The sequence below is a fragment of the Scyliorhinus torazame genome, chromosome 23 (assembly GCF_047496885.1).
Source record: "Scyliorhinus torazame isolate Kashiwa2021f chromosome 23, sScyTor2.1, whole genome shotgun sequence".
NCBI classification, from domain to species: Eukaryota; Metazoa; Chordata; class Chondrichthyes; order Carcharhiniformes; family Scyliorhinidae; genus Scyliorhinus; species Scyliorhinus torazame.
In genome coordinates this window covers 56,901,268-56,911,220 of record NC_092729.1, presented here as the reverse complement: position 1 = coordinate 56,911,220, position 9,953 = coordinate 56,901,268, and the positions used below count along the sequence as shown (strand labels likewise).

Genomic DNA, 9,953 nt, shown 5'->3' with positions numbered 1-9,953 from the left:
CCACACAGCCAGCAGTGTCATTGCTTCCTCCACACAACCAGCACTGTCAGTGCTCGCCCCACACAGCCAGCACTGTAAGTGCTCCCCCCACACAGCCAGCACTGTCAGTGCTCCCCACACAGCCATCACTGTCAGTGCTCCGACCCCACACAGCCAGCACTGTCAGTGCTCCCCCACACAACCAGCACTGCCAGTGCTCCTCCCACACAGCTAGCACTGTCAGTGCTCCCCACAAAGCCAGCACTTTCAGTGCTCCCCACACAGCCAGCGCTGTCAGTGCTCCCCACACAGCCAGCACTGTCAGTGCTCCTCCCACACAGCTAGCACTGTCAGTGCTCCCCACACAGCCAGCACTGTCAGTGACCCCCCACACAGCCAGCACTGTCAGTGCTCTCACCATACAGCCAGCACTGTCAGTGCTCCACCCTCACAGCCAGCACTGTCTGTGCTCCCACCACACAGCCAGCACTGTCAGTGCTCCCAACACAGAGCCGGCACTGTCAGTGCTCCCACCACACAGCCAGCACTGTCAGTGCTCCCCCACACAGCCAGCACTGTCAGTGCTCCCCCACACAGCCAGCACTGTCAGTGCTCCCCACACAGCCAGCACTGTCATTGCTCCCTCGGTACTGACCCTCCCATGGCGCTGTGCCCCCTCGGTACTGACCCTCCCATGGCTCTGCGCTCCCTCGGAACTGACCCTGCCACAGCGCTGCGCTCCCTCGGTACTGACCCTCCCATGGCGCTGCGCTCCCTCGGTATTGACCCTCCCACAGTGCACTGCTCCATCGGAACTGACCCTCCCACAGTGCAATGCTCCCTCGGAACTGACCCTCCCACAGCGCTGCGCTCCCTCGGAACTGACCCTCCCACAGTGCAGTGCTCCCTCGGTAGGGACCCCTCCACAGTGCGATGCTCCTTAGGTACAGACCCGCCCACAGTGCGATGCTCCCTGGGTCCTGACCCTCCCACAGTGCGATGCTCCCTGGGTCCTGACCCTCCCACAGTGCGATGCTCCCTCGGTCCTGACCCTCCCACAGTGCGATGCTCCCTCGGTCCTGACCCTCCCACAGTGCGATGCTCCCTCGGTCCTGACCCTCCCACAGTGCAGTGCTCGAGAGTAGTGCCGCTGGAAGTCTCATCTTAAATAAATGGTCAAGTGTGTGGAATGGGACCTGAATGCAGAAGCTCGGTTTGAGAAACTGTCCTCTGAGCCTCCAGCATCTGAACAAGGCCAAGAGAAAGTGAAAGGAAATGAGGGGCGATCAATCGAGAATAATCCTGTCCGGGCTTGAGACAATTCACCCCTCTTTAACCTGGGGTGATCCCTCTCTCCGGATCTGTAAAGACTTAATTACCTGCAAATGCTAGCATTCAAAGTATCGTCTTGCATCTTTGAATTTGTCTATATATATGTTTCTGGAACATACCTCTTCATTCACCTGAGGAAGGAGCAGTGCTCCGAAAGCTAGTGACATCGAAACAAACCTGTTGGACTTTAACCTGATGCTGTAAGTCTTCTTACTGTGCTCACCCCAGTCCAACGCCGGCATCTCCACATCATGGATAATAATCTTATCAGTGGTTTTCGTTACCAAGAACAAATTAATAAATATGTGAGGAAAAACAGCTACCAGTAACAACAGGCGAGTTTTGTCATTTTATTCCAAGATATCAAATATACAAATTACATCACTACATTCTTGTTTCCCGACTTTTGTTTTTTGACTACATGTCTCTTGCTTTGCCTTAAAAATAGAAGTATTTCTACAAAGAATGCATTTTCTTTTGCGTAGTGAAATCTCTGACAACATTGAGATGCTGGAGCCACGCTGTGTGGGGAGAACGGGCATTTCATGCGAGGTTGCCAACTTTGTTTGGATATATTCGTGCAGATATCATTACTTGACCTTCAACTGGTCAAGCAGCTGTTTTATCTGCTCGCCAATTTTTAAAAATAATTACCAATAGTGTTTATAACTAACAAACTAAAAAGATAATAACAGCATGTATTTGTTTTTTTTTAATGCCTCTTATGATTTTCCTCCCAGCGTCTAAATCACTACAGTTGTCCCAGAGTTTAACCTTTAATTCCTGGAGTCTCCAGGGTAATCCTGGAGGGTTGGCATCATAGCTCCATGGTATTGGATACATAGATTTTATACATAGAATATACAGTGCAGAAGGAGGCAATTCGGCCCATCGAGTCTGCACCGACCCACTTAAGCCCTCACTTTCACCCTATCCCTGTAACCCAATAACCCCCCCTAACCTTTTTGGTCACTAAGGGCAATTTAGCACGGCCAATCCACCTAACCTGCACGTCTTTGGAAGGAAACCGGAGCACCCGGAGGAAACCCACGCAGACACGGGGAGAACGTGCAGACTCCGCACAGACTGTGACCCAGCGGGGAATCGAACCTGGGACCCTGGCGATGTGAAGCCACAGCGCTACTGTGCTGCCCAAGGTATCTTTAGATGTTGATCTTTAGTTATGTTGGAGTCCAGGGAAACAAATACTGGCAACACACTTGTCAAACCTTTCAGAACACTTTGGAGAAGCGCTGTTATTGAGCCCAACACTCACTCAGGAATCTGTTGCAGCAATTGAACAGCTTAGTGACAATTTCGGACAAGGAGCGGGTGCAGACTGGGCCCCATCTCCAGGGGCTCCAACTTGAAGTCTTGAACAGTTCGCTTGCTGTCTCATCACACTACAGCCCTTTCACTCGAATTTCGAGTGATTGTTAAAGGGAAGGCTGTGAAAGTTCAAATTCCAGAATTATGAAAATGGTCTCACAATAACCTGGCCACAGCAGCTGTGAGCAGCAATTAAAAACTCAAAGTGTTTTACCTCTCTTGTACATCACTGCAATGCAAGGGGCCAAATTAAACAGGTTATCGCGAGATACTCATAGTGTGAGGGAGCAGGGTAGAGTGTGAGGTTCGTAGAATCCCGGCACTGCCGAAAGAGGCCATTTGGCCCATCGGGTCTGCACCGACCCTCCGAAAGAGCACCCCACCCAAGCCCAACCCCACACCCTATCGCCGTAACCCTGCAGCCCTAATTAACCTTTGGACACGAAGGAGCAGTTTTAGCATGGCCAATCCACCTAACCTGTTGAATCTTTGGACAGTGGGAACGAACCGGAGCACCCAGAGGAAACCCATGCAAACACGGGGTGAAAGTGCAAACTCCACACAGTCACCCAAGGTTGCAATCGAACCTGGGTCCCTGGCACTGTGAGGCAGCAGTGATAACTACTGCAGTGTGAGGGAGCAGGGTATAGAGAGACACTGGGTTATAGTGTGAGGGAGCAGGGTATAGAGAGACACTGGATGAGCACACAAGAGCCCAATGCCACATGAATTTGCCACCTCTTTAATCTGTTGATGGATTGACACGTGTGCCAGTCTATACCTTGCATTGTCAATTGCCACATCCTCTTTACACAACATTTGTTTGGAAACTATAGAAATCAGCTGCTTTTTAAATGAAAATGATTCGGTTCAGAGTCTTATTCTATATTCACCCCAGAAGGCATTAAAAATAGATTTTGGGGAATTTGTCTCATAGAAAGTTTGTAACAATGCAAAGTGTTTTTTCTTCGTCTTGCAATCCGATCCTTGTTCCGATCCTAAAAATATAACAAAGGTTTTAAGTCATCAAATCATACACAAGGAGGCCTTTTGGCCCAGAATGTCTATTCTGGGTCTTAGAAAGGGATAGCCAATTAGCCCCCTGCTCATCCCCATTCCCCAGCACCTTCTTTATCCTTTTAAATATTTGTCACATTTACTGGCAGCACTGTAGTGGTCAAATCTCTTTCTGCATCTTTTCAATCAGTGCAATCCATAATGGCAGAATATGCTGGACCTTTGAAAGCAAAATAGGATATATTTCTTTATGTAACTTCACACACTTTGTTTCCCTTTTGAGAAATGGTGGAAGGATTCACAGGCTGATTGTCAGCCCATTGAATCAGTTCATGCACTCTCCTTCCATGGCCAGCAAGTCCTGGTGGGGACTTGAACCTGGAACATCTTGCCTAGAGGTGGGGACACTACCACTACACCTCAGGACCTCCCATCATAGGATATACTGAACAAGTAGAACAGCTTTCAAATGTGATTTAAAGCTGAGATGAGGAGGAACCACTTCTCGCAGAGGCAGGTGAATTTTTGGGACTCGCTGCCCCATAGTGCGTTGGAGTCTGATTCATTCATTGGTTTCAAGAAGGGGATAGATATATTTCTGATTTGAAAATGGGTTAAAGGGATAGGGGGAACAGGTATCGAGGTGGATTTGAGACCAGGGAGAGATCAGCCGTGATCTGATTTAATGACGGAGCAGGCTCGAGGGGCTGAATTGCCTCCTTTTATTCCTAATTCCTATGTTCCAACATTGGGAATAGGGGATGGCCAACAATCTACCTGTGTTTGGTGACTCAAGGTATCTTTATAGATACCCACCAAACCCACCTGATCTACACATGACGAAAACATTATGCAGAGGCTCACTCTTCATTGTTTCACTGGGCATGCGTGGTCAGAATGATAAAAGCCTTGCAAAACTCATCTGTGCCTAAAAGGGTTAAGTTACGAGGACAGGTTACACAAGCTTGAAGATGCTCTGAAACGTTCATTCTGTTTCTCTCTCCCCAGATGCTGCCAGGCCTGCTGAGATTTCCAGCATTTTCTGTCTTTATTTCAGATTTGCAGCATCTGCAGCATTTTGCTTTGATTACATATACGTGCATTGCCTTGTATTCTTCCGAGTACAGTAGATTAAAGGGTGATTAAATTGAGGGCTATAAACAATTAAAGGAGTTGATGAGATAGATGTAGAGAAACAAAGCGGGGGAGGGGGTGGAGTCCAGAACAAGAGTGCAAAATCTTAACATTCAAGCCAGGTCATTCAGGAGTGATGTCAGGAAGTACCTCTTCAGACAAAGTGCAAATCTGAAACTCTCTCCACCCAAAAACTATCAAGGGGAGGGGTAGGGTGGGGGTGTTAATTGAAATGTCAAAACTGAGATTTATAGACGTTTGATAGACAAGGGTTTGATAGATTAGGGTTACAGAGCCAAAGCGAGTGGAAGGAATTAAGGTATAAACCAGCGATGATCTAATAAAATGGCAGAACAGGTTCAAAGGGGCTGAATGGACTCTTCCTGTGTCTTTGCTCCTATGATAACGGTCTTACACATATCAGAAAGGTCTTAAGTTTTGATTTTGAAAATTCACCCCTGGGATATGAAGTGTAGTTCACCTGATGAAGGAGCAGAGCTCCAAAAGCTTGTGATTTCAAATAAACCTGTTGGACGTTAACCTGGTGTTGAGAGACTTCTTACTGTTTTGACATTAATATGATGCCTGAAGTATTATGAACATTTGAAATTCCCTAACCCTAATAGTTATCATTTGAATGCAATATCGCTGTTGAATGTAGATGCCAAGTTGCTGGCTAGGATTCGGACTGAGGATTGTATGCCAGAGGTAATAAGGGAGGGGATCAGACGGGGTTTGTAAAGGAAGGCACATGTCGGCCAATATCAGGCGCCTGCTAAATGTTATCATGATGCCCCCAGAGGGACGAAATGTGGAGGTGATGGTCGCGATGGACGCGGAGAAGGCCTTTGATCGGGTAGAGTGGGAGTATTTATGGGAGGAGCTGGGGCGGTTCGGATTTGGGCAGGGGTTTGTAGATTGGATTTGATTGTTGTACCGGGCCCCGGTGGCGAGTGTCAGAACTAATCGGGTGAGTTTGGGGTACTTCATGTTGTACAGGGGGACAAGGCAGGGATGCCCGCTCTCCCCGTTGGTTTTCGCCTTGGCGAGCCACTGGCGATGGCGCTTAGAGCGTCTAGGGGTTGGGAAGGGATTGCGCGGGGAGGGGTGGAGCATAAGGTGTCCCGATATGCGGATGACCTGCTGTTGTATATATTGGACCCACTGGAAAGCATTGGGGATATCATGGGACATTTTGGTGAAATTCAGTCGGTTTTCGGGGTACAAACAAAACATGGGGAAGAGTGAGGTCTTTACAATTCAAGCGAGGGGGCAGGAGAGGAGGCTGGGCAATCTGCCGTTTTAGGTAGTGGGGGCGAGTTTTAGGTATCTGGGTATTCAGGTGGCGCGGGGGGATGGGAGCAACTACACAAGTTGGGATGTGCTTCCAATGTCATTGGCGGGGCGTGTGCAGTCTGGAAAGGTGACTGTGTTCCCGATGTTCTTGTTTGCATTCCAGAGCCTCCAGATTTTAATCTCCAAGGCCGTTTTCAGGAAGGTGAACACGTTGATATCGGGATTTGTGTGGGTGGGAAAGACCCCTTGGGTAAAGAAGGCGTTGTTGGAGCAAGGGCGGTGGGGGGATTGGGCGGCAGGGGGATTGGGGGGCGGGTGGCAGGGGTTTGGCCTTGCCAAAATTAATGAATTATTATTGGGCGGCAAATATAGCCATGGTAAGAAAGTAGGTAGTGGGGGAGGGGTCGGTTTGTCAGGGTACTAGTTTGGGAACGCTGTTGACAGCGCCTCTGCCGTTCTCGCCAGCTAGGTACTCCACAAGCCTGGTGGTAGTGGCAACCCTGAGGGTGTGGGGAGAGTGGCTACAGCACTTGAGGGAGCCTCGGTTTGGGCCCCGATCTGTGGGAATCACTGGTTCGCTCCGGAGGAATTGGACGGGGTTTTCAGGGTTGGCGGCGGGCAGGGATTGTGAGGTTTGGAAATTTGTTAATGGAGGGCAGCTTCCTGAGGTTGGAAGGGCTGGTGGAGGAGTGTGAGTTGCCCAGAGGAAATGGGTGCCGATACAGGTGCAGAACTACATGAGAAAGCAGGTGTCGTCCTTTCCTGATCTTCCGCCCCCGGGGTTGCAGGACAGGGTGCTGTCGAGAACAAGGGTTGGAGAGGGCAGGGTGTCAGATATATATAAGGAATTGACGGATTTTTGTGGGGGGTACTGGGGGTGAAGGTGGTCCCGAGTCCAGAATTAGCAGTGTTTGGGTGTTGGAAGATCTGGGAATCCAGGGGATGAGAGAGTGCGAGGGGGTGGGGGGGTTAAGTAGAAAAAGTGGAGGCAGAGTGGCTGGGAGGGTATGGTCAGGAAGGCGGGTTGCGGTTGTTGGCTATTTATTGACTTATGCTGTGTTCTCCTGTTTGTTATATGTTGGTTATCTTTTTCATCCTGGTTGTGCTTTTTATGTTATTCTCTAATTCTGAATAACGACTGTAAACTTACAGTTAACACAAACACTTTATTCAAAGGCTTCGTTCTGCTTCCAGAGCTCAACTAGATGTAAAACAGTCAAGAGGTATCACCAGTGAAACTAAGGTAAACTGCCTATGCTAAGCTATCCCTGTGTGCTGCTGCTCACTAGCTCTGTGCTTCTAAAAGAGGCGGATCCTGCCTTGGGCTTGACCCTTTAGACCCGTCTCTGATGCTCCCTCTAGTGATGCTGTGGCTGTCACATCTGTGCTGCAGTCCCTGGTGTATGTGCAGATGTATGTACAGATGTACAGATCGCTACAGTTTTGTTTCATGTTTATTCATAAATGCCTTAATAAACATATTTTTTAAAAAGTTATCATTTGAGTGGACAACTGCCGATAGCGCTTACCTCTAAATGTACAATAATTTGAGAAACGTGACAAAGAGAGCAATCAACACAGTGTGGGACGTCTGGACTGTACTTGTACCGTTAAGCTGGGCTCGACATGCATCTCTGTAAGAAAGGAAATTATTTTAGAAACGTTTGGCAAGGTGAGAGCAGCTTAGTTGATGCAGTTTCTAAAGAATATGCAATGCAAAAGAATCTCAAGTGAGATTAGAGGAAACCTTTTTTCTTGGATGGATGCGACTGTGACCAGGAGTATATATATATATATATTATATATATTAGTAACATACATGACCATCAGGATTTATACAATCAGCACAAAGAAATACATGACTGTCTATTTGTTTTCCGGGATAAAATCTTACAGCACAGAGGGTGGCCATAATGTGTGTGCTAGCTCAGTTAGTCCAACTCCCCTGCTCTTTTCACATAGAGTTGCAAATATTTTCCCTTCAAATATTTTAGAAATTACTCCTGAATCTTTCAGGACGTGTTAGCTGTCTCTCGGTCTTTCTCTTAAATTTGCTGTTACAATCAGATAAACTGACCATCCCGCTCGATCACAACCTGTCTGTAAAGGGCTTAAATCAAAATTCCCTTTTCCTCTTCCCTCTTTGAGACTATGCAGTCCCGCCGACTATTCCAATGTTCTACCCCCTTCCACCCACCTTAAACTTAAGCTCATCCAAAACTCTGCTGTCCGTGTCCTAACTTATCCTGACTCCAGTTGCCCTGTGTTCGCTGACCTACACTGGCTGCTGTCCCACCAATGCCTTGGTTTTAACCTTCTCATCCTTGTTTTCAAATCGCTCTGACTTTGTAATCTCCTCCAGCCCTCCGGCCTCCGAGATCACGACACCCCCTCCAACTCACGCCTCTCGTGCATTCCCGATTCTCGTGGTGTTGATCTCCAAATTTCTTTCTCTGTCAGTCTGGCCTCAATAAAAGTTGAGACGGATTCGCACGTAAACAGAAGTTATTTATTTAGCTTGCAAGCTTAATCATCTTACAGAAATGTAACAGGACATCCAGCCTCTTACACTCCAGAAAACGACTGAACTAACAGACAAAGGGATCTCTGCAAAATCAGTTCAAATGGTATCAAGTTTCACATACTCGACGGACATAGGTCAGCCTAGGTCCCTCCTGACCTGTTTAATCTATTCTGATTGGCTCACTTCCAATCCCTTTCTCTGGCCCCTATCAATGCAGCCTCACTCTTATAGACACACCTCTTCCTGCTTTTTCCATGCGGTCCCAAATTCCTTTGTCCCTAACTGCAAGAATCAAAGTGGCTTATTTCTACATTACATTAACTAGTATCTCTAAAGTAACTATTTTATATCACATTCGTCATTCCCTCCTTTTATCATTCCATGATAACCGAACTATCCAATCTATAGCTACGGTTCCTCATCTAAAAAGATTCGTCGCTGCATTTCCAATTCCTGTCTTAGCCCCCCTTCATCTGCTTCACCCTCATGGATTTTAACAGTTAAATTTTTTTTCTCGGTGATTGGGGCGGTGATCTGATCCAGTGCACCCCGCATTTTACCCATCACACATTTAAGGATGGCCAGGCCCACAAAGATGCAGCCGATAGCTACCACTAGATACATGGCCATATTTATCAACCAGTCCTTCCATCCTCCAAATCCCCAGTTACCCCAAGAGCCAGGATCCTGCATTCCGTCCAAGTGATCCCGTATGCGATCCATAAATTTAGTGATGTTAGCGGTCAAGTCTTGAACACCCATAATACACTTGCCCTGTACTATGGCGCATACCCCACCCTCACGGGCCAGAAGATAGTCAAGAGCATAACGGTTCTGCATTGCAAACAACCGTAGCTGAGACAACTCCTTAGTTATTGCCCCGAGGGCTCTCAAGGTTTCATTTCCCAAAATGGTAAGGCCGCAAATAAAATAATTCCGATCACTAACAGGCAAGGAACCCCCCACACCTCCCAGTGTCAATACGCTCAGAATGCCCCACCCGGCTGAGTGGCCCCGGTTGGGTGCAAGAACCTGAGGTTTTTTCCAGTTCTCGCAAAATTCAGCAGAGACTGCCCGGCGTGCTAACTGATTATGCAGGTTCCACGCCGAAGGGCAGGGGACTGTGGTAGGGACTAGAGTCCCTATAGCAATTCGGCGGGGAAATGGGGGTGACAAAACGTTGGTCGCCGTACCATTAAATAAAAAGTAGTATCCTTGTTCCGTGTGGAGACTAGCATCACAATCAGTATATCGGTTGCGTAAGGACCTCCCAGTAGCCCAGTTTATCCAATTTTGAAATGCCCATTCGGGCCGCCCAGCAATGCGGAAAGCCCTATTCCCG

The 9,953-nt window shown here is 47.9% G+C and overlaps 1 long non-coding RNA gene across 1 annotated transcript; it reads right to left on the bottom strand.

Moving 5' to 3' along the window:
- Nucleotides 1-1,648: 1,648 nt before the first annotated feature.
- Nucleotides 1,649-7,723, bottom strand: LOC140399608 (uncharacterized). Its single transcript, XR_011937759.1, has 2 exons — nt 7,617-7,723; nt 1,649-3,638 (listed from the first exon to the last, which is right to left on the bottom strand). It is a non-coding gene; the product is annotated as an uncharacterized lncRNA (long non-coding RNA).
- Nucleotides 7,724-9,953: the final 2,230 nt, after the last annotated feature.